Source organism: Mauremys mutica, chromosome 2 (genome assembly GCF_020497125.1).
Source record: "Mauremys mutica isolate MM-2020 ecotype Southern chromosome 2, ASM2049712v1, whole genome shotgun sequence".
Classification (NCBI taxonomy): Eukaryota; Metazoa; Chordata; order Testudines; family Geoemydidae; genus Mauremys; species Mauremys mutica.
The window spans coordinates 138,372,091-138,398,153 of NC_059073.1; the positions used below are offsets into that span (position 1 = coordinate 138,372,091).

The 26,063-nt window shown below is 43.7% G+C and overlaps 1 long non-coding RNA gene across 1 annotated transcript in view; it reads right to left on the reverse strand.

The window, feature by feature from the left end:
• LOC123365106 overlaps window positions 1-26,063 on the reverse strand; it is a 91,727-nt gene that overhangs the window by 34,327 nt on the left and 31,337 nt on the right. The window contains exon 2 of the long non-coding RNA XR_006577432.1: window positions 24,421-24,535. This is a non-coding gene — a long non-coding RNA (uncharacterized LOC123365106). The remainder of the gene's footprint in view (window positions 1-24,420; window positions 24,536-26,063) is intronic.

Genomic DNA, 26,063 nt, shown 5'->3' on the forward strand with positions numbered 1-26,063 from the left:
CAGGCTAAGCCTGTCCAAATAGCACCTTCATCAGCAATAGGAGAAAAAGTATCAGGCAGCAAAGTGCTTGTCCTAGTGCATGCTTACAAGCCTATAATCTTTGCACATAGAGGCCCACCTTTTGGAGCCTCAGATGGAAGGTTATTTTTACAGATGGAAAAAAAAACTGAAACAGAAGGCAGAGTGACTTGTTCAAGGTCACACTGAAGGTCTATCTATGGCACTTGTGCCCCCCCATTACCATATTATGAGTCCCTCACAATCTTTAATGCATTTATCCTCACATCCTACCTCACTCTTGTCAGTGCTATTATCCCCATTTTATAGATGGGAAACTGAGGCACAAAGTTTTAAAGGACTTAGGTGCCGAAAGATGAAGATTGAAAAATCCCACTAGGTGCTGATCTTCAGCTTTAGGCACCTAACGACCTCAAAAGCTGGCCTTAAAATGCTGAAGATTGCACAGGACATCTGTAGTAGACAGGGACCTCAACCCAGAGTTCTGAGTCCAGGCTGGCATATTAACCACCAGTAGCAGTATCCAATTCTACCAAGACCCTCTGATCAGATCCATTAGACTATACTTCCTCCCTTCGGGAAATGGACAGATTGTGGCACTAAACTTCTATATTTATTCTTTAGTTTGGCATTGAATATTGCACCAGAAAGGATCTGACACACTGGGCTAGAGCATCCACATTGTTCTCTAGCTACATAAAGGACAGATATGTGGAGAATAATAGGTGTCTCAGCCTCATCATTTAGAAACACCTACTCCCTGCCATCTTATTGTCTGCAGTTACAGTAATCTGCTGCAGCTGCCCAACCCCCACCAAGAAAGGAACTGCGGCTTGATCATCAGAGGTGCTGAGCACCCAGAACCCCATCTTAAAGCAATGGGAGCGGAGCAAATCTAGGCTCTGCCTCTGGGTGTCCCCGATTCTCAGGTGAGCTAAGCAGGCACCGTCAATACGCCTGCATAATTTTAGGTCATTTTCACACTACCTGGTAAATCCTCAACCGGTGTGAATCAATGTCACCCCTCTGAAGTCAAAGGAGCTACACCAGTTTAGAATCCGGCCCCATAGACTGAGCCAGTGCACAAGATGCAGGGGCAATCAGTAATGGAGCTGAAAGATGTGTCCAACTATCCAGAAAGTGTCATAGTTTTTAATGACAATAATCCATGCCTCTGACTCCCTGTTAGTGCCCACATCCCGAGAGCCCACTAAACATCCTTTAGAGATGTCTCTAAACTCCTTAATGAAGTGGCATGTGATCCAAGCTCAAGGGAACTCCTGCTTCAAGTGCAATTATGATGTAGTCCCATTACAAACCTTAAATTAGTTTAAGATTCTTCTCTCACCCCCAGCTCCCTGACACTATAGCAGGGCCTAGTCCACTTACTAAATATCATCACAGTTTCCATAGTTCTCAGACCTCTATCCATGCCATTAATCTCTGCATGAGTGAGAAAAGAGATTTGGTGATGAACTGCTAGCAGCAGAATTAGCTCAAGGGTGAAACAGACAGACATTCTGGGCTGTGATACCAGTGGCCTCTATAGCAAAGGAAACAAAGCACCAGACCCCCCTTTTTTGTGAAGCACAGAGGGGGCAAGGAATGCCTCTAGCAACTCCAAGTCTGCTTGTAAGAGGGTGCCAGGTTTCTGACCTGTACAGCTAAGAGGCAGGTTTGATGGATCCTGAACTTTGTCACAGTGCACAGATGCTTTGGCAAAGCTTGGAATAAAAATCTAGATTCTCTAAATCCCAGCCTAGTGCCCTAATTACAAACCATCCTTCCTTCCATGATAATGAATTTGGGCCTAGGGTGGATTTATATGCATTGAAACAGAGATGAAAGGTTCCATGTAATATTACACCTAGTCCCATGAGTCATGCAAGCCACTGTATTTTTTTTTTACTCAAGTTATCAGAATCAAAAAATACACTGTCCTATTCTTTCGTGATTTTTAGCTTATCTACAATTGTAGTCTGTAACTGAGTGCCCTACTTGTTTTACACTATTATTCTTTCCATTCTTTTCGGTTTCTTCCATTTTGGAGCAATAAAGCTTCCAGCTGTCCCATGATTATACCTTAGCCAGTTGCATTAACATCTCAGTTGGAGCTTTGTCAAAAATCAAAAATGAAAAAATCAGAACTTCACATCTGTAGCACACTCTGCCATGCATCAAAGAACTTCAGCAAATGTTTTATGAGGTCTGCTCAAGCTACCGTGCAAACATTTTCAGAAAGGCCTCACTGCATTTCCTAGTTTAAGCTTGAACCAGCAACAATGACGTGAACCCTACATTTCATTTTTATTCCACCAGCCATTAAGAACAGTTTACAGCAGCGAAGGCTCTTGGAAGTTGTGATGAATTGGGGAGGGCAAGAAAGGTGGCTAAGGTACCGGAGAGGGATTTGGGTTTAATGTAGGCAGAGCCAGAATTACGTCCTGTGTGACTTCTTGCAAATCACTTAGGGCCAGATTTTCAGATGAGTGCAGCACATTGGGTAGTAGAGTTCTTCTGAAAAAATCTGTGCATAAGTGTCACAAGGGGGAACTACTGGCATTGGTGGTGAGTATTGAACACTTGAAAGTCTTGCCATGGGTTCTTTGAGGATCTGGCCCCTAATCTCTTGCTTTAGAACTGGGGGAAACCAAGTCAGAAAGTTGGGATAACATTTTTCCTGTGAGATAGGGAAGATTTATAAATAATATTTATAAGTCACTCAGACTAGAGTGACAAATTTGTGGGAATAGGAAGGAAAAGTACGATTTGTCCACTATTCTTCCTCCAGAGTTTATCTCTCAAGGCAGTAGCGCATTAGGCTCAGTATTTGTACAGATGTCTATTTCACTGCTTTGTACAGTATGGGCCTCATTTATGTACAATTTAGACATGCACATGTACAATTCCTGGCATTATACATGTGCAACTGCATCTAGTTAGCCACTTCATGTGCAAATGCGTGTGCATAATTGTGGCAATTTGACATACAAATGAGGCATGCAACTTCACATACATTGTGTGTCTCTAATGTATGGCAATGTGCATCAGAATTGAATACAAGCAATGTATTCCAAAAGAGACAAAGGGTGAAAAAAAAATCAATGTTTACAGACTGAAAATGAAAGGCAAAAATCAGAGCAAATCTTTGAACTCTTCACTCAGATTATTTGACCTCTGAGACCACCAGCACACTATGAATTTCTAATACATTAGCCATCAGATTAAAAGCCATTATGATGTACCAAAAAAATGGAGCTTTTTGCATTACCTCATTTCACAGCATCCTCAAGAATCTATCATTTTAATCCCCTAATGTAATTGCCTGTCATATTGTAATAGCAAATTCAATTAAATTTGCCCGGTTTTAAATGGGTCTCAGATTTTATCAAGAAGTTGCATGATACATAAGGGTGTTTTTAATACATATATAGAGATATACACAAAATACAGACACATCTACACACTTCATCGATATAAAGATATAGAAGAGAACTCTGTGTAAACTTAACATTTACATCAGTTGTAAACCATAGTATCTGACCTCAATGTTAGAGAGATCAGGGTTATTTCCTATTGCAAATGGGAAAAAAACCCTGCTATCTCAGATCCCATTATGTAGTAACGGTTGTCAAATATTACCTTTTCAATGAGGTTCACTATGTGTGTGCATATGCAAAGGAGTGTATATTCATGTGTGTCATTCTCTCACTTTAAATATACATCAGCCCCTGGACTTTAAACACCTTTATCAATGTAAATTTACCTTCAAGGTTGGCAAATGAATGCATGTTTTTCCCCCCCCTAAATGAAAGCATTAACAAATACACAATCACACCAGAGGCTTTGATGGGAGGCAACAGCAAGAATAATAATAATTAAAAAAATCACACAAACACCCAAGTCCATTAATTTATGTTGGTGTATGCAACTTTTCCTTTTAAAATGCTAATCTAATCAATACAGCTAGATTTTTAAAATGACAATCTTGAGATAATGCCCAAGAAAGTCACTTGACATCTGTCAAACAGAAATGGCTATGAACATGGTAAATTATTATGGTCCAGGTCTTTATGGTCACAAATCTAAAATAGGAACATTGAATCCATATGGGACAGAAGCTAGAAGATAAAGTATCACTGCACCCTAATCCAGGAGGTCCATTTAATTCTCCCCGTGATGGGTTGGGTTACAGAAACCCCCTTGGGAACTGCCACATGATGTGCCAAGACTACTTCTGCCCCCTGCTTTCCTGCCCTGGCAGCTTAGGACTCCGGCACCCTGTCCTGTTGAGCCAGACACACCCGTCCGCTCCAACACTGACCCAGGGTCTGAACCACGTGCCCCAAAGCTACAGACTTAACTGAAAGCTGCTTACAGAAGTGTTCCTGTTTTTAAACACTCAGGTGTCCAACTCTCAATGGGGTCCAAAACCCAAATAAATTCATTTTACCCTGTATAAGCTTGTTTGCCCTCTAACACTGACAGAGATGCACAGCTGTTTGCACCCCTCCCCCAGGTATTAATACATACTCTGTGTTAATTAAGTAAAAAGTGATTTTATTAAGTAAAAAAAGTAGAATTTAAGTGGTTCCAAGTAGTAACAAACAGAACAAAGTGAATTACCAAGTGAAATAAAACAAAACATTCAAATCTAAGCCCAATACAGAAATACAACCGAGCAGAGGTAAAATTTTACCCTGAAAAAAAATGTTTCAATAAGTTTCTTTCACAGACTGGACACCTTCCTAGTCTGGGCACAGTCATTTCCCCTGGTACAGCCCTTGTTCCAGCTTAGGTGGTAGCTAGGGGATTCCTCATGATGGCTGCCCCCTTTGTTTTGTTTCACCCATTTATATTTTTTTTTGCATAAGGTGGGAATCCTTTGTCCCTCTCTGGGTTTCCACCCCCTCCTTCTCAATAGGGAAAGACCAGGTTAAAAAAAATGAATTTCAGTTCAGGTGACACGATCACATCACTGTAAGACTTCATTGCCCACTTGCCAGCACACACATATACAGGGAAACTTACAAGTAATACAGAGCCATCTGCAAACAATTGTCCTGGTTAATGGAAGTTATTAAAACTTCAAACCACCATTAATGGCCCACAATTTGCATAATTACAATAGGCCCGCCAAGTTATATTTTATATTTCTAGTTTCAGATACAAGAGTGGTACATTTATACAAATAGAATAACCACACTCAGTAAATTATAAGCTTTGTAATATCTTACAAGAGACTTATTTCAGTTGCATTATATTTAAACTCATTAGCATTTTTATAAAATTATATAGAATGCAACATATCACACACACACACACCCTGATAATGGTCACCTGCTGCTGAGCCAACTAAGAAATAATGTACTCTATTGACTGACTTCTGATTGCTTTGCTGTACTAACCCTGATGTAGCTTTTCAAAGGGATTGTGGAATTCTCCAGTAGACCCATGATGAACTAAGCAAACAGAGGCTAAGTGGCCAGTTTGTAATGACATTCAACACTAAGCCAGCTTTATGGAGTTTTGGACATCAGTATAACATGTTCCATGGCTCTGTCTTGCATGTGCCTGTATCTAGAGCTGGTTGGAAAACGGGCTTGTTTTACACAGAAAACGTCTATGAAAATTAAGTTGTTTTTGCCCAAATTACAAAAAAGGTAATTAAAAATGTTTCATATTTTCAGTTTTCAGCAACTAAAAGTGAAGCATTTCAGCAGAACACAAAAACAAACTGAAAATTTTCCATTTCAGGGTGTCAAAAACAGGGCTGGCTCTATGGTTTTTGCCGCCCCAAGCAGCATGCCGAATTGCCGCTGCGGACAGCAGGGGCAGTCCGTGTGCCATGAGGGCGGCTCACGTGTTTCCACAGCAGCGGCAATTTGGCAGCAGCTTCAATGTTCAGCTGTCCGTGGCGGCACAGCTTCTGTCTTCTGTCTGAAGACAGAAGCTGCCGCCAAATTGCTGCCACCGCGGAAATACGCATGCCGCCTTAACTGCCCCTGCTATCCACAGCGGCAATTCGGCGTGCTGCTTGGGGGCAACACACACACACAGACTGCCACCCCTTGCAGATTGATGCCCCAAGCACCTGCTTGGAATGCTGGTGCCTGGAGCTTGCTCTGTTCAAAAAACCTTATTTTCTGTCAAAGATTTGTGGCATATTTTCAACCAGCCCTACTTAGATCACTGAAAAGCTCACTTCTCTAGATGCCCTTATTCTCCTGCCACTATTAATAGGATCTCTTAAAAAAATTCTAGGGGACTATATCTCCCCTGCAGTAAAAGACCTACAGCATGGATGTGGCTGGCCCAGGTCAGCTGACTTGGGCTCATGAGGCTATAAAAATGCAGGGTAGACATTTGGGCTCAGGCTGGAGCACAGACTGAGACCCTGCAAGATGGAAGGGTCATCTGACCCGGGCTCTGAGATTCTGTGCTGTGGATTTTAATCTCAGCATAGAAACCCAGTGGGATACTCAGTCTTACTCAGCAAGGTACAGGTGGTAGAAACAGGCCTAGAATGATTAGCTACTTATTTAGCGTCACACTAGAACATCTAGCTTTGCACCAGTAGTAGGCCAAGAAATGACTTTGATCTGAATCCCAATTCATTTCTTGATTCCCTGCATTGCTTCAGGAATAGTAGCCTACTACTGGTCTATAACAGTAGCAGATTTCATCTGCTATGGCTGCATTGAAAGGGAGGAGAGTGAATTTAAAGCTTTGCTCATTCTCAAGTACTGCCCTTGCCCACTGGTACAGGAGGGGAGTAGCATCCCTATAGGAGGGAGTGCCTTACCCTTTTCCCTGCTGTCATAGGACAGTTAGTTAAGGGTTAAGGTCTCTTTTACCTGTAAAGGGTTAACAAGCAGTAACCTGATGAACACCTGGCCAGAGGATCAATCAAGGGACAAGATAATTTCAAATCTCTGGGGAGGGAAGGCTTTGTCTGTGTCCTTTGTTTGATTTGCCGTTCTCTCTTTGGATCTAAGAGAGGCCAGACATATTCTTCAAGTTCTCCAAGGTTTCCTGAAGTATTTTCTTCTATTCAGTATAGTGAGTATTAGAAGGCGGTTTAGTCTTATAATTGATTTCTACATTTGCAATTGTGTGTTTGCTAAAGAAATATCATGATTTCTGTTTGCTGTTACTTGATTACTCTGAGAAAGGGGTTGGGGGAAGCCTCTCCAGGTTTATAAGTTAGACCCTGTATTTTTGCATCCTGGTAATACAGAGATAGAAAAAAAGTACACTTTCTTTAATAAAATCTTTTCTTTTTAGAACTTGATTGATTTCTTCCCTTGTTTGGATTTTCAGGGGAAGGGGAGGGGGGGAAGTGAATCCCTCTGTGTTTGATTCAAGGAGTCTGAATCTAGGTCTCTCTCCCAAGGACAAGGGGAGGGGGAAGAAGGTGGGGGGAATGGATTATTTCCCTTTGTGTTAAGATCCAAGAAAGCTGGGATCTGTGTTCCCCAGGGAAAGTTTGGGGGAACAGGGAGTGTACTAGACACTGACATTTCTAGTTGGTGGCAGCTTTACCAGATCTAAACTAGGATTTAAGTTTAGAGGAGTCCATGCAGGTCCCCATCTTGTGGACGCTAAAGTTCAAAGTGGGGAATAAACCTATGACATGATAGGCAGCGGTTGGGAGGTATTAAGAACCAGGAGCCATTGAGAGCTATTCTCTCCCTCTAGAGCAGGGAAGCAGCCTGAGGGCTTGGCTACACTTACAAATTTGCAGCGCTGCAGCAGGGTGTGAAAACACACCCTCTCCAGCACTGCAAATTGCGGCGCTGCAAAGCGCCAGTGTGGTCAAAGCCCCAGCGCTGGGAGCGCGGCTCCCAGCGCTCTCCGTTATTCCCCACAGGGAGGTGGAGTACGGACAGCGCTGGGAGAGCTTTCTCCCAGCGCTGGCGCTTTGACTACACTTAGTGCTTCAAAGCGCTGCCGCGGCAGCGCTGCCGCAGCAGCGCTTTGAAGTGTAAGTGTAGCCAAAGCCTGAGAAAGGAGTGGGGGGGGGGTGTAGAGGTATTCAGTTTCTAACAAGGTATTGTTAGGAGTTTTTTCCAGCTGGGCTAAGTTGGCGGTAATAGGTTTTCTAACAAGGCTTGTTAGAAAGGACCCCTACTGAGAAATCACTAGCAGTTTGCCAGAAACAAGTTACAAAACCAGTTTTTCTGGTTTCTTGTGAGACAGCAACAACAGCTAACACCATTTGCAAATGAAAAGTTTTGTTTTCTTTTTATTCAATCGGGAGTAAAAAGGGGTAGGAACTTGTAACTCAAGCAACTGAACCAAGCAACACAGGTAATTCCTTGACTGCAGAGAGGTGTGGCCAGCACCAGAAAGCAGGCAACATGAGTGCCAAGGAAGCATCTAAACTGGAAACAAGACAAAGAACTGCAATTTAAAAAAAAGGAATTGCAATTAAAACTTCAAGAGATGGAAATAAAAGAAAAGCCAGAGAGGCTGACCACAAAAGAGAGATGGAGAAGCAAGAGGCTGACCACAGGAGGGCGTTGGAGCTCCAGAGGGAGGCCCACCAGCAGGCCCTGAAATTAGCAAGGGCTAACCCAAATGTTCCAGCCAACCCTAACAATCCTTCTCCAGGCACTGTTCCCCACCCCAAGACATTTCCCACCTACAGGGCAGGTGATGACACTGAGGCCTTCTTGGAAAATTTTGAAAGAACCTGCCATGGGTACAGCATCCCTGAAGACCAGTACATGATAGAGCTGAGGCCATGGCTCAGTGGACCCTTAGCAGAAGTGACAGCTGAATTGCCTGTCCAGTACAAGGGCTGGTCAGGAAAGTGGACTTTTGCTGTCTATGACAATTCTTCCATCCCCATGCTACTGGGGGAAGACCTGGCCAACCACGTGGAACTGGCCAAGAGGGTGGGAGTGGTCACCCGCAGCCAGGCCAAACAAACTTCCACTCCCATCCCTGTTCCTGAGCCGTCCACCAGGACCCCGTCTGTGTTACCAGAGACCCAGACAGAGGTGGTGGAACCGGATCCCATGCCAACAACTACAGCAGCCATAGTACATCCAGTCCCAGAACCGGAACTGGAAGAACAACCAGCGGCAGAACCATTGCCAGCACTGACACCAGCGCTTACAAACCCGTCTCCAACCCCATCGCCAGAGGGCGCCAGCGGGCCTGAACTGGCAGAAGCAGCAGACAACCCTACCCAAGAGGCTCAGCCAGAGCCTTAAATATCACCTAGTGCACCAGCGGAAAGCGGTTCACAGTCAACGGAAACAACCTCATCTCCTACATTGCTTCCAGAGGGACCAAGTCCAAGTCCACAGTCTACGGAGGAACTGGTATCTCCAGCCTCAAGGGAACAGTTCCAGACTGAGCAGGAAGCCGATGACAGTCTTAAGAAAGCTTGGGCGGTGGCACGGAGCAACCCACCGCCTCTCAGCTCTTCTAACTGATCCCGGTTCGTTGTAGAACAAGGACTTTTATATAAGGAGATTCTTTCTGGTGGACACCAGGAAGGCTGGCATCCTCAAAAACAGTTGGTAGTTCCAACTAAGTACCGGGAAAAGCTCTTAAGCTTGGCCCATGATCATCGCAGTGGTCATTCTGGGGTGAACAGGACCAATGACAGGTTGGGGAAGTCCTTCCACTGGGAGGGGATGGGCAAGGACGTTGCCAATTATGTCCAGTCTTGTGAGGTATGCCAAAAGGTAAGAAAGCCCCAAGACCAGGTCAAGGCCCCTCTCCAGCCACTCCCCATAATTGAGGTCCCATTTCAGGGAGTAGCTGTGGATATTATGGGTCCTTTCCCAAAGAAGACCCCCAGAGGAAAACAATACATACTGACTTTTGTGGACTTTGCTACCAGATGGCCGGAAGCAGTAGCTCTAAGCAACACCAGGGCTAAAACTGTGTGCCAGGCCTTAACTGACATTTTTGCAAGGGTAGGTTGGCCCTCCGACATTCTTACAGATTCGGGAACAAATTTCCCGTCAGGGGCCATGAAAGACCTGTGGGAAACGCATGGGGTGAATCACTTGGTTGCCACCCCGTACCACCACCAAACCAATGGCCTGGTGGAGAGGTTTAATGGAACTCTGGGGGCCATGATACATAAATTCGTAAATGAACACTCCAATAATTGGGATCTAGTGTTGCAGCAGTTGCTGTTTGCCTACAGGGCTGTACCACATCCCAGTTTAGGGTTCTCACCATTTGAGCTTGTGTATGGCCACAAGGTTAAGGGGCCATTACAGCTGGTGAAGCAGCAATGGGAGGGGTTTACGCCTTCTCCAGGAACTAACATTCTGGACTTTGTAAGCAACCTACAAAGCACCCTCCGACATTCTTTAGCCCTGGCTAAAGGAAACCTAAAGGATGCTGAAGCAGAGCAAAAGGCCTGGTATGATAGACATACCAGAGAACGTTCCTTCAAGGTAGGAGACCAGGTTATGGTCTTGAAGGCACAACAGGCCCATAAGATGGAAGTGTCATGAGAAGGACCATTCACGGTCCAGGAGCGCCTGGGAGCTGTTAACTACCTCATAGCATTTCCTAATTCCTCCTTAAAGCCTAAAGTGTACCATGTTAACTCTCTAAAGCCCTTTTATTCCAGAGAATTACAGGTTTGTCAGTTTACAGCCCAGGGAGGAGATGACGCTGAATGGCCTGAAGGTGTCTACTACGAAGGGAAAAGTGATGGTGGCGTGGAAGGGGTGAACCTCTCCACAACCCTGGAACGTCTGCAACGGCAACAGATCAAGGAGCTGTGCACTCGCTTCACCCCCTTGTTCTCAGCCACCCCAGGACAGACTGAACATACCACACCATTGACACAGGTAATGCTCACCCAATTAGAACCCCATCCTACTGGGTGTCACCTCATGCCCAAGTTGCTATTACACGGGAGATCCACAACATGCTAGAGATGGGTATCATCCGCTCCTCTACCAGTGCATGGGCATCTCCAGTGGTTCTAGTTCCCAAACCAGATGGAGAAATACGCTTTTGCATGGACTACCGTAAGCTGAATGCTGTAACTCGCCCTGACAACTACCCAATGCCACGCACCGATGAGCTATTGGAGAAATTGGGACGTGCCCAGTTCATCTCCACAATAGATTTAACCAAGGGCTACTGGCAAGTACCACTAGATGAACCCGCTAAAGAAAAGTCAGCTTTCATCACCCATGCAGGGGTGTATGAATTTAATGTGCTTCCGTTCGGACTGCAAAATGCACCCGCCACCTTCCAAAGGCTGGTAGATGGTCTACTAGCAGGATTGGGAGAATGTGCAGTTGCCTACCTCGATGATGTGGCCATTTTTTCTGATTCATGGCCCGAACACCTAGAACACCTGGAAACGGTCTTTGAGCGCATCAGGCAGGCAGGACTAACTGTTAAGGCCAAAAAGTGTCAAATAGGCCAAAACAGAGTGACTTACTTAGGGCACCAGGTGGGTCGAGGAACCATAAACCCCATACAGGCCAAGGTGGAGGCTATCCAAAAGTGGCCTGTCCCAAAGTCAAAGAAACAGGTCCAATCCTTCTTAGGCTTGGCCGGATATTCCAGGCGATTTGTACCACACTACAGCCAAATCGCTGCCCCACTAACTGATCTAACCAGAAAAACACAGCCAAATGCAGTTAAGTGGACTGATGAGTGTCAAAAAGCCTTTACCCAGCTTAAGGCAACGCTCATATCTGACCCTGTGTTAAGGGCCCCGGACTTTGACAAACCCTTCCTAGTAACCACCGATGCATCTGAACGTGGGGTAGGAGCAGTTCTAATGCAGGAAGGACCGGATCACAACTTCCATCCTGTCGTGTTTCTCAGCAAGAAGCTGTCTGAAAGGGAAAGCCACTGGTCCATCAGTGAAAAAGAATGCTACGCCATTGTGTATGCCCTGGAAAAGCTACGCCCATACGTTTGGGGACGGCGGTTCCAGCTACAAACTGACCATGCTGCGCTAAAGTGGCTTCATACTGCCAAGGGAAACAACAAAAAACTTCTCCGATGGAGTTTAGCTCTCCAAGATTTTGATTTTGAAATTCAACACATTTCAGGAGCTTCCAACAAAGTAGCTGATGCACTCTCTCGTGAAAGTTTCCCAGAATCAAATGGTTAAAAAGTGTTCTTGAAATGTGAAAAATCTCGTTGTTTACATGGTTAGTAGTATATGTAATAATGCATGTGTTTTATTAATGTTTATTTTAAAGTTCTAGGAGGAAATCACCGCCAGTGTGGTTCCCCCGCTGTCTGTGATTTGGGGGGCATGTCATAGGACAGTTAGTTAAGGGTTAAGGTCTCTTTTACCTGTAAAGGATTAACAAGCAGTAACCTGATGAACACCTGACCAGAGGACCAATCAAGGGACAAGATAATTTCAAATCTCTGGGGAGGGAAGGCTTTGTCTGTGTCCTTTGTTTGATTTGCCGTTCTCTCTTTGGATCTAAGAGAAGCCAGACATATTCTTCAAGTTCTCCAAGGTTTCCTGAAGTATTTTCTTCTATTCAGTATAGTGAGTATTAGAAGGCGGTTTAGTCTTATAATTGATTTCTACATTTGCAATTGTGTGTTTGCTAAAGAAATATCTTTATTTCTGTTTGCTGTTACTTGATTATTCTGAGAAAGGGGGGAAGCCTCTCCAGGTTTATAAGTGAGGCCCTGTATTTTTGCATCCTGGTAATACAGAGATAGAAAAAAAGTACACTTTCTTTAATAAAATCTTTTCTTTTTAGAACTTGATTGATTTCTTCCCTTGTTTGGATTTTCAGGGGAAGTGAATCCCTCTTTGTTTGATTCAAGGAGTCTGAATCAAGGTCTCTCCCCCAAGGACAAGGGGAGGGGGAAGGTGGTGTGGGGGGGGAATGGATTATTTCCCTTTGTGTTAAGATCCAAGGAAGTTGGGATCTGTGTTCCCCAGGGAAAGTTTGGGGGAACAGGGAGTGTACTAGACACTGAAATTTCTAGTTGGTGGCAGCTTTACCAGATCTAAACTAGGATTTAAGTTTAGAGGAGTCCATGCAGGTCCCCATCTTGTGGACGCTAAAGTTCAAAGTGGGGAATAAACCTATGACACCTGCACTGATACATAGAAGAGACAGGATGGAAATCAGAGGCGGCTCTAGACATTTCACCGCCCCAAGCACGGCGGCATGCCGCGGGGGGCGCTCTGCTGGTCGCCGGTCCCGCGGCTCCGGTGGGTCTCCCGTTCCACCGAAGCTGCGGGACCAGTGGACCGGCCGCAGGCATGCTGCCGAAGGCTGCCTGCCTGCTGCCCTCCCGGCGACCGGCAGAGCGCCCACCGCGGCATGCCACCCCAAGCACGCGCTTGGCGTGCTGGGGCCTGGAGCCGCCCCTGATGGAAATATACTCTAGTGGTTAAAGCAGCAAACTGAGCAGGAGATCTAATTCCTGCTTTGCCACAGAGTCACTGCAGCGGACAATTCACTGATCCTAATTTTCCTCCTGTGTACAATGGGGACACTACCCAAGTCTCAGAAGCCTGGTGAGATTTAACTCAGGGCAGGGGCTGTCCTTTTCTCCTATGTTTAGACGTGGCCCATGACTAGAGTTTATAGGTGTTACAGTAATGCAAATAATCAACATACCTTACAAGGAGATCCTCATGCAGAAAGTGCTAATAGAATGCAACTAATCATCAATTATACACAGACAAATCTGGGTAGATACAGAATGACTTTCATTCTCACATCCCTGTGTCTGAGTGTTTCAACACAGTCAGCGGCTTCTCTGGGCTCTGTCCTTAGATGACTTTTCTAGCCGAGTGATTTTACTTCACCTATATAAACATGCTCTGCAGCTGTAAAACATGAATTTTTTACTGCAAGAATGAGTCATCTTCAGAGCTGCAGAAAGAAGCAGTCACGCAACATACCAGAGAACCACTTAATCCAGGTAAAAAGAACAGGAGTACTTGTGGCACCTTAGAGACTAATAAAGTTGAGCATAAGTTTTCATGGGCTACAGCACGGCTGCTACTCTGAAACTTGTCATTAATCCAGGTAGTCCCAGTGCACTTCACTGGTTATTAAAGTGAGACATTTGGAGGGATGAGTGTGTTACGCTTGTCATAGGCCAACTCTTTTCTTAGTCGATGGGGGAAAAAATAGACAAGAGGATCATTGATTTTCTTCCCACTTCCCTGGCACCTCTTTTGCCCATCTCAGAGGATTGTATTTCAGAGGTGCTGAGCATCTGCAATTTCCACTGACTTCAATATTCTGAGCTCACTCGCTTTGACAACATTAAGACAACTCCTGATCTATCAGCAACGTATACAGCCCTCATCACTGCTCTATCGAGGCACCTCACGATCACTATTGCATTATTGGCCTTCCAGCACCCCTGTGAAGTAGGAAAGTATTTGCATTGTACAGATGATACATTTAGAATGACAATTACGCATCAAGGCAGCAAGCAGAAATATGGCTGTTTCCCCTCCTCCCTTCATGCTTATTAGGTTCTTGGTTTCAATCTCCACTGTGAATAGTGCTCAGGATGACCTAGTGCAGTAATATTCAGCGTTCAGAGGACAACATCAGGGACGCAGGCCAAATACTGCACTACAGAACAAAGTGAGCAAGGAAGCCATTAGAACAAGGGACCATATTGCCATAATTTTTCACCAGACTATCCAGTACTCCCTACTGAACATCATAGTTGCACTGTCTAAAGAAAAATAAGAGCAAGAGTATAACTTACTGTCCACTGCTGAGCCAGGGAGTAAAGAGGAATCAAGACCCTTCTGCATGCACCACCATGCATATGACCCTGAGATCCTGCTCGGAGCAGGAGAGGAGAGCAAGCTCACTAGGGCTGCAGCTTCCCAACACCTGTCCAGGTGAGCTGGGGAGGGGAGAGCAAGATCAAGGGAAGAACTGACTCCTGGAGTGGCTCAGCCATGCATCCCTTCTTACATCTGGCCCTAAATAAGAAACCCCCATATGGGTATAATTGCATCCTGTGCACATGACACAGCAGTAAGGTTTAGGGACCAAGATAGGCTTATCCTCAGGCTAATGCAGGGGTTATCCCTTGTCTAGCATAATCCAGACAAGCACAATAATATATTCAATAAGCAGGTGTTACTCTTGTAATCCTCCAGCCTGAAATTAAAGGCTATGATTCTTTGGGAACAGCCACCACCGCAGCTCCAAATTGAGAACTCATTTCAGTGGGAGGGGAACTAGGTCCCTTCTCAGATAAATGTGACCTTTTATCTTGCCTCTGGATATTTTGATGATGGGCACACTAAATGGAAGAGGGCCAATTCTCATTTATGCTTATGGTCCCTTTGGACCATACAGGGACCTTAAAGTGGATAGAAGTGTAAATTTAAAGCCCTCACATTACTACAGCAATGTGAAGAGGCCTTAATGCAAGTGAGAATCAGCTGCAGTCAGCAACTGATGCTCTCTCTTTGTACTGCCTTGGTACCCTGCTACTTTCTTTGGAGAGTCTTTTTTTATTACACATACAGGCTTTTCTAAAGTGTTAAGAGGAAGGATGGTCTTGTAGTTAAAGCACTAGACTGGGACTCAGATGATGTGCATTTAGTTCCCAGCTCTGCCACAGACTTAGGGCAAGTTATTTAATCCTTGTGTCCCAGTCCCCCCTGTCCCCCAATCTGTGAAGTAAGGATAAGTTGTCTGTCTTGTCTATTTAGATGGTAAGTGTAATTCACTGGTGAGTGTGTGCTATGGGTTCCCAGCTGTGCCAGTCCACAGAAGATAGGAGTTGTTACAGCCACTGGCTAGAGGCTTAGCTCTTCAGCTCAAGCTGTAAAGAGTCTCATACATTTAACTCTGGAGATCCCTGGTTTGTCAGATAAGAGGAGAGCGGTCATATTAGCTCAGGGCAAAGATTGCGTTTCACTATGTATAGCTCCATCACATAGCACAATGAGAACCTGCTCCTAGCTGGTCTGCTCAGAGCTACAGCCAACTAATTATATGAGGCTATGGTAACCTGGCACAGTGGGACTAGTTCTTCATGTACCAGAACTGGGGTCATGGCAGTGTAAATATGAGCTTCACATATACAGTGCAGATCAGTGTATGCCTTGACCTCAGCTGAGCCCCTGGCCCAAGGACTTCAGGATCAAGCCCAGTTGTGACTTTCGTATAAATGGTATCCCGGGATGCTTTACAGAGTTAAATACAATTACAGGATCAACAGGTATATTTGTGCTGGGAGAAAATGTAATCGACAGCATTAACGCAAATTAACAGTAGCGTACAATTTGGCAGACCTGCAATGTCAAAAAAATTTATAATATAAAACTGGCTTTAGTGCCACAATAAGCATTGTTCAAGGGAACACAGCAAATGCTATTTACAATCAGATTGAAAGGACATCATTTGGCATTAAAAGTGACTACAGAAGCATCTTTTAAAACACTAATTGGTTTATGGCAGCCTGACTCAGACTGTGCAGCTGATCCTGCTGTCCCAGGAAATTCCATGAAACTGTTTTTAGTTAATTTTTTTTTTTAATTAGAATTTTTTCAAGCTAGTAAAATTGAATCTCCTAGGACACATTTTATGTATTTCAGGAGAAATTTTCCTAAGCTCACATCAATCCAATAAACAATCTTCTCCTCTTTAAAAGCTCTTGATCATAGGCCACTTGAATTGAAACCAAAGGAGAAGCCTCCAAGACCAGAATTACATGCGATTTTTTTGGTCCTGGTCTCACTCCCCAATCACAGGAGGTAGCCCTCAGAATAAAGTATTGGCCAGCTGTAGATTCACTTTACATTCTAAGCCTCTCAGGCAAACATTGTGATTTCCTGAGTTTGATAAGCAATCATTGCTAGGTTCACTTAGACAAAGTTTGACTCTCTTGTAAATAACGATTAGGGCTGTGAGAGCTTATGTTCCTCATGCAAGGCTACATGAAGGAAGTGTAGTTCTCTTCCTCTCGGAATAAGGTATTAAGTTGTTATTCTGGAAAGAGATTGAGCTATACAATACATGCAATTGACAGCAATGACCATTCTAGAGTTTATTGAAAGTTCTTTAAGTAGTTCACGTGATACAGTGGTGGCAGGACTGATTTAGGCATCGATCCAGGAAAGCACTTGAGCACATGCTTATATTCATCCTGATTTAGGAAATCATTTAAGGCAATGCTTAAGTTCCTTTGACTTCAGTGGCACTTACCATGCTTAAAATTAAACATGTTCTCAAGTACTTTGATGAAACAGGGCCTTAAAGGAGGACAAAGACCCTGTAAGAGTACTACTTCCATTTCAACAGTAAACAAATATACAGCACAATTACAGTGACTATATTTGCAATTCTAAATCTACTCGTTTCTTCACAGCAGCAAAATTATGCTCCCCCAATTTATTAATGCTGACAGATCTCTTTTGGAAAGCAATTTATTCCACCAGGTACGCAAAAAGGTTCAGCAGAGAGAAAAAACACCATGTCACTGCTTTTCAGTCATGCACACAGAGGTTAAATTGGAGCATAAACCTGAACGGTGCTATATCCACCAGGTTCCACGTCATATTCTGAGGTTAAAGAATATCATTACCTCTTGACGCCTGTGACAACATCTCATTCTAAATAGGAATTACCTCTACCATGTGAATGTTTGCATCCAGAAGATGGCAAATCAGACTCACGATCCCCCATTAAGAATTTGTAGGTTCTAGTTATTATTGCTAGAGACATGTTTATTTGTCAAATGAGATGCAGCAATAAGTAAAGTAAAGAATGGCAAGTGTTTGATAATTACATAATGTCTTTTCTTCCATTGATCCCAAGTGGGAGCATGATCCCACAAATGCTTCTATGCATGTTTAACTTCACTGTAATGAATAGTCAAATTGAAGCTCATAGAAATCAATGGGACTACCAAACATAAGTGTTGGCAGGATTGAGGCCTAGGATAGCAAATACATGAAACTCTCAGTATTTGCTTCATTATTTTGTTTAGGGTGAAACCCAGCCCTAAACCGAGGAACCTGCAATATAGCAAGAACAAAAATATTCAAGATTCTTCACTAAAATGTTTGAAAGTTTTACTGGTTCAAGAAAAACTAGCAAATTATGAAAAATGTTAATTTCTCTTTTACGTTTATGTTCAAATGTTTACAAAATGTGTTGAAATTTGAACATTCAAAATTCAGCCAGCAGAAAATTACCAGTTGCAGGATAAAAATGGATTGAATCAATTCTCTCCTGGAGTATTAACAATGGCTGATCAAGCTAAACCATATTAGGTATAAGCTAGTGAAAACGGCTTTGCTAGCCAGTTATAAAATGTCTATTTTTTGTCATTTTCAGGTTTTTATACCAATTTGACTAGCTACAAAAAATCTGTCTTTTCAAAATATTTGTCATGAAAAACCCCCATCTTTTCTGACCAGTTCTAATATTAGCCACTCTATAAAGTCCCTACCTAACACTAAAGGAAATGATATTCAGTAGGACACGCAAGGAAGGGCCAAATCTCACACACAAGAGGAGTTGGAAAGGAAATAGTAACTGGGATTGAGTGCACTGGATACAAATGCACATCCTCTGATCTCGTGTACAAGGAACTAAGGCTAAGATTGTGACTTTTACTAACAATATCCATGATAAAATGAGGAGCCGCCGGGGGTGCCACCGCCTGCTGGCAGGGGACCCTGTAGCTCCCAGCCAGGGCTGTCTGAAGTTATGGAGGTCTTTGGAAGTTATGGAATCAGTGATTTCTGTGACCTGTGACTATGTCACAGCCTTACTTGTGACATCCAGTATTGATTCTAGTAGGAGGCTGTGGCACACACACTAGCCCCATCCTTATGAAATGCTTAATCGTTTTTGCTTTACAATCTAAAACAATGTCCAAGGGCAAATCCACAGCTGAAGCAAATCAATGTAGCATCAGTGATGGCAGCCGCCTTTTACTGGGTGGAATCATTGACAGTTTTGTGCCATGAGGAAGATCCTCTGCAGCTTGAGCTATCACAGGAATTGGAGCATCAGTTCCTTGGACACAAGATACAAGCAGGAGTGTCTCAGCCTCCCTTTCAGTCCCTCTCACTTGCCACCTCTGATGTACATCAGTTGTGGATTTAGCCCTATAGATTCAGATCCTAATTTATGTTCTGGCTTCTGAAGCTATTTTACAAAATGAGATTTAATTCTCATTTAATTTCTACAGTAATTCGTGTCCCAAACATTTTTGGGACCTCTCCTACTGTTCTTATGCATTCTGTGTTGTATTATGAATATATGCATATTATTGAAGTTAACACTTTATATGGATCCTCCAGGTATTACATCCACTTCCTTTAGACAATGGAATCATTAATTAATTAACATTTTACCTCCTAGTATGACTACAATATGTCGTTTACAGTGTTTCTATGGGGGTAGGCTTGGCGGGGGAGAAAAAACTAGCTGCTGCTAGTCATTCAAATTCAAATATACTCTTTTCCATACAAGGCTACCGTGTATGTTTCCATGAGGAAGGCAACAAAATGTGCTTAGCTCTACTGTAATAAACATGGTTGAGAACCACCAAGAGTGGGGTCTCATTGTGTTAGGCGCTGTGCAGAAAGAGCAGAAGAGCATCCTTGCTGCAAATAGCTTACAATCAAATGAGACAGGACAAAGGGTCGAGGGCAGGAGCATAACAAAAGCAGAGTGAAAAGCAGAATGCAGAAACAGCAAAAAAAAAATGAACAAAAAGGTAAATGGGTGTTTTAGAACCTTCAAAAAAAGGGCCAGTTTCCTTTTTATCAAACCACCATCATCAACTAAGGACCCTTACGCCAGCCAGAGTGGCCATGGTTGATGTCACACTAGGCATTGTGTTGTGAAGTTCCCAGGTCTGGATCATTCCTGAGAATCAACAAATCTGAGGTGGCCCTAAGAGTGGAGCTAGGTCAGGTCACGGCATGGCATGCACCACTTCATGCGTCAATGGAGACAGAGCATAGCGTGCTGGGTGTTTCATTTGTAGGAACAGGCCAAAGTACAAGTTGGATGGGGGAAGGTTCTCGTGCATCTGCTTTGCCCTTCCTTATTTTATAATGCACAACCCAGGCCACATAGAACGTGGTCTACTAGGTCAGGCATTAGAGGGAGAGTTGGAAGACCTGGCTCTGTCCCTTGATTCCAAGTCTCTGTTCCTGCACTTGGCATACATACAGGCTACAAAGGGAAACATCTGTGTGCTTCTCTTCTTGGGGCAGCTGAGAGCCAGCCCAGCTCCCAGTATAAGCACCATTCAGGTTCCACAGGGTCCTGGACATCTGGGAATAGTCAGAGTGATTACATTCTAGCTGCACCCACCCCCTCCATGTCACAGTCCTTGCAAAACAATCCCAATCCAGTAATGTTTTCCAGGAACTGGTTCTGCCCATAGTACAACCCTTTCCTACCACCAGACTCCAGCAGAATGGAATTACACTAACACAAAACAGGCATAAAGTAGAAGGTAATCAAGCCAATTGACTAGCACAGCAATAGAAATGATGGATGCTTCAATAGAAGTCCATATGGGCCCAAACCCACTGCCCTCAGATCTAGTGTATTTGCATATTGGATTTATAATAAAAAAGCAGATATTCAGGAAAGTGCTGACATTTACTCCACTGTCTGACACTGTCTTGGCAGGGTTTTTTTAATAGGTTATAGATTATCTTTTACATCCTCCTGGGGGTGCCCCATTTCTGAGGAGAGGATACATTCATCCATCTTAATGATCAGACTCAAAGTGCTTTGTGGTATGAAAGAAAATTCAATCATTTACATTAAGGCCAGGCCACCTGCAGTGTGAAATACAAGGCTTGAGGCATATACAAGAAAAGGGTCTCAGGAAGGAAAATGGTTATAGTGTAGGAAATAAGGGAGAGGATTTTCAAAGACACCTAGACAAATTAGGAGAACAAGTCCCCAAGTCATTTAAGTGACTTTGAAAAAATCAATCTTTGAAGAGAAAGGTAGATCCCATGGTTAAAGTGCGAGTCTAGCACTGGGGAAATCCAGGGTTCAATTTCTTCCTGCATAACCTTAAACAAGATCATTTAATCTCTGTGCATCAGTTCCCCCTCTGTAAAATGGAGCTAGTTGTCTTCCCCTACCTCATGAAGAATAAATACATTAGAGATAGATGCTTAGATACTAGGGGCCAGTTAAGATTCATGTAGATCATTAAAAGCACAGATATCTACACAACCGCATGCTCTGGGAGTCCCTAAACCGTTGACTGTTAGAAGCTGGGACAACAGGGAGTGGATCACTCAAATAGCCCTGTTCTGTTCACTCCCTATGAAGCATTTGGCACTGGCCAGTGTCAGAAGACAAGACACTGGGGTAGGTGAACCCCTGGTCTGACGCAGTATGGCCATTCTTGTATTCTATGACTAGAATTTTCAGAAGGGCTCTGTGCCCACAACAAGGGCCAGATTTTTGGAATATCTAAATCAAGGCCCTTACTGAGGTGCCTAAATGGGAGCTGTGCTTAGCCCACATGGAATAGATATTCAGAGGAGGGGGGAGAGAAAAATATCACATGCACATTCTTCCATTAATAAAGCAGAAGCCACTCGCCTAATTTAAGGGGCACTGCACAGAAAATTTACCATGTCATACTGCAAGACTAATGGGTACGTGAAATTTTCATATAAAAAGGAGTTTAACAAAAGGCAATGCATGATTTACATACTTGTTCCCTGCCCCTCACCAGTGACATTACCAGGAGAAGCAATTCACATATAACAAGTCACTTCTTAAGGACACAGACATGTGATACTTTATTTTTCCCCCCTAGTCAGCTGTTTTTACCTCTGCAACCTCAGCTCCTCAAATTTTAGATACTCCATGGTTCCCCTTTGGTGCTCTTTGTCTCTGAAAGAAGGGACTAAGAGGGGGGGGAGAATAGGATAGATGTCTATAAGAGATGACTATATGGGGGCGGGATATGAGATAGGGCTATAAAAATCATGAATGGTGTGGAGACAATGAATAAGGCAGTATTATGGGAAGGAGTAAGTAACAAGACAGAGGTCACCCAGTGAAATTAACGGGCAGAAAGTTTAACAATTACAAGGCAGTACTCCTTCACACTCTATCAACCTGTGGAACTGGTTGCCAGGGGATGTTGTGAAGGCCAAAAGCTAACTGGGTTCAAAAAAGAATTAGGCAAGTTCATGGAGGATAGGTTCATCAATGGCTATTAGCCAAGCTAGTCAGAGAGGCAACCCCCATGCTATGGGTGTCCCTAGACCTGTGACTGCCAGATGCTGAGACTAGATGACGGGATAGATTACTCAATAATTGCCCTGTTTTGTTCATTCCCCCTTGAAGCATCTGGCACTGGGCACTGTCGGAAGACAGGATACTGGGACAGAAGGATCATTGGCCATACTGGGTCAGAGCATTCTTAAATTATGTTCCAAATGCAATTAACAGAGTGCATTTTTTTATTCTTACTTCACTTCATCACATTTACTCAGATAAACCAGGGAATTCCCACTGTGTCCCAAATGATAAATTTCCATTGGGACCCTCCATGTGGACTTCTGGTAAACATAAGCCAAGAAGATTCAGGCTTACAGTGGGCTGTGTGTTATATACAGAAGCCACTAGTAAGAAGCTAGTGGCTTCTTTGACAATGGCTGCATCTGACAGTTATGTATGGAGTCACTGCTGCTAGTTTAAAAACAAATTTTTTAGCTCAGCTCTAGGAAGGGGACAGATTCTCAGTTCATGTAAATTGGTGCAACTCTGTTAACATCAGTGGAGCCATCCTGAGGTTGGAAGTTGTGACCCAAGGTGTTTAAAGAAAAACAAGGCTAAGCTTTCAATATGGTCTGAATCCCAGCTTTGGCTGTTTAATGGGGTCACACCCCAGCTGGAATCCTATACAGCATGCTGATATAGAGCAGAGGGCCCCTGAACTGCCACTCCCAGGAGGTATATCAATATTTCTACCCAAAACTCAAATTTTTCACCAGGAGAGGGGAATGTGGGGGTGCAAGGGGAAGAAGAGAACCTTTTCCAGCCAGGTCTAGCTATGGTTCTGGGGAAACATTAAACAGGCTCTACACAAAATAGAGAGTTTACTCCTTCCTACTCCACTCTGTGGCTGACCATATAAGGCAAGGGAGCAGTCTAGCCCTTAGTTTATAAAGCTTAGGGTTTCTTCAGGATAAAGTGTGCTTTGAGAGAGTAATAGTAATGCATTAGCACTAATAATTCTGTACAGAACATATCCAATGCTACTAGTCAATCCTCACAAACACTCTGAGGCAGCTAATTATGATTACTTCCTTCTGCTTCAGGGTCCTCATCTGTAAAGCGGGTGCAGTGACTTGCCACTACACACAATGAATCACCGGCAAACCCTGGATTCACATGCAGAATTGTATGTGTCCTTATTTTTAGCTTCTGCTTATTCAGCTGCAGAGAATGCCAAAGCCATGCTCTTAGAACGTAGGGCTGTTGATTTAAAGATAATCCAGTGTAACAAGACGGGGAAGATATGCAATATACATTGGGGTAAAAGCCATGGTGCATAGCAATGGAGAATGAGGCCCAATGTTTCTAGGCATGTGGGATCAAGGTACCCCAGTGGTACCTAGATCCCACATGCCTAGAAACATTGGACCTCATTCTCCATTGCTATGCACCATGGCTTCTACCCCAGTGCAATGAGGGTTTAAAATGTTTCCAAAGCAGAATGTTAGCAATTTGCATCCAATATACACTGCATTAAGTTCAGGGCAATGGAAAAACAGGTCCAGCATTTTAAGGTAAGATGGAGGAGTTAAAATATATTGACTACTGTCCCAGTCAAAACCCTATTTATTCTAAACCACATCAGCCCATGCTTAGACTATTTTATCTTGCTTGAGATCACTCCTAAGCACAAAGATCTTGAATTTCTTTATCTAGTTTATGGTACTGGCTCCAGCAATGGAAAATGATAAAGATGAGAGATGTTCAAATGCACTTCTTCGGTTATCCTGACTCTGACAGGAACAAGCTTCCAGCCACATCCTTGGACATTTTATTATTTCCTTTGAGGATAATTACCAGGTGTTCTGACATGAACCTTTCAGTTGGACAAAGCCAATCCCTTAAGTGGGGAAGGTGGCCTGCAGGCACCACAGAATTAAAGATTTGCAGGCAACTCCAACCTTTCAGTCTAAGGTCCAGATTTAGCAAAAGCTCTGATGCATGTGTTTGGACCCATTCTCATTTACACAAAGGTCCTTTTACACCACTGGCAGTGAAAAGCCGCCATAAGTGGGCGAAAGGGTAATTTCTCCCCACTTTAAGGCAGCTTTTCACTCTGCTGGAGCAGGTTCAAGGGGCCTTAGAGTAATGAGACTCTAGCCCACTTAAGCAAGTGCTTTTTTCAGTCCGGGCCTACCTTCTTTATCGTCATTTCCTTAAGTTGGGGCCAGAGCAGCTCCCAAAGCTGGCTCATTTCCTTTTATCCTCCCATCTGTGGCTGTGAATCATGTTGGAGATGCGGGAGCTGTGACCTGCAAAGGAAAGCTCATTTTCACAAACATCTCCACTTCTGACAGTTTGAGATAAGCACTTTTGAAAATCTGGCCCAATAGTGGGGGCTGAGTGTTTCTGAAAATTCCAGGCATGTTGGTGGAGACTTGATTTTTGCCTTGCCCCAGATCACTGAGCAGAGACCATTTCTGCGTGTCAGCAGAGGATATCCCCCTTGATTGATTTCCTAAGGCCGCAGGCTGGCTTTGGGGCTTCTGTATTTCAGAAACCTTTATAATTGCAAATTAACACCAGCCTTCTTGTAATGCACTGGCTGGTGTGTATATGCACCCCACCCTCTACTGGCAGGGTACTCACATGTTGACATCTAGTAGAGACAGCCTAAAAAGTTGTCTAGCCACAATACAGCAAAACATGTACTATCTTTAGGCACGTGTAGTCCCACTGAAGTCATATCACTACAGTCAATAGCTTCTTGCTACAGATTTAAAGAAACAATACTTAGATCTTCAAAAACATGGTATATAATTGTGGGTAAAATCCCAAATAGATTCAGAGTTGAAGGCCAAAAGGGACCATTCAGTCTAGCACAGACCATTAAACATCACCCAAATACCTCTGTTGGTGCCCATGTCTTCAGTTGAACTAAAGCATTTTAGTCCTCAAACTAAACTTGTGTGACAAAGAACAGGAGAGATCAAGGTGCCACCAGTGGCTGAGGCCCCTGCACTAGATCTACCAAAAGCACTAATATCAGTGCACTAATATCAGCATACAAAAAGCACTAATATCAGTGTTGATGAGATCTCCAGCTTCTACCACTACCAACATGGGCTGCATCTGAACCAGCTAGCTGATGCACCCAGTTGCCTAACAAACAAATGTATCCTTGAAAAATATAAAGTTTGGCTCCAATTTTGCAGTTGGATCCATGCAGATAGCCCCTGGAACTCATACAGAACCCAACTGACTCATTGAGTCAGTCATATGAATCCACCTGCAGGCCCAGAGCTTTAATAATGATGCCAACATGGAAAAAATTCTATACAGCTGATCTGTGTGGATTTTTATTATGGTAGTGCCTAGGGGCCCTGCTGTGCTACGTTCTGTGCATAGCATAGCAGGAGACAGTCACTGCTCTGAAGTGTGTGTAATTTAACTAGAAACAGCATACAAAAGGCGGGAGGGGAACAGAGGCATAGTGACTTGCCCTAGGGCACACAGCTGGTCAAAGGCCAAGCCAGGACTAGAACTTGGGCCACCTGACACCCAGGCCATTGCCCTGGGCCACAGCATCTCTATTTTTGCAATCATTTCTCCAGTGCTTACCGCAAGAAATAAAATTAAAAGCATGAGTCAAAGCAGTTAGTAGACAGCATAAGAGTTCTGTGGATCATTTACAGGGATAGCTGCTAAAGACGGCCTCTTTGGAACAGACTGGGATGTTGATAAAGACAACACTTTGCAGCAGCTGTCACTTCCGAAGAGACCTGACATATTGATATAGCCAGCTTTTTAAATACAGGGAAATCAAACTGCAATCCAGGC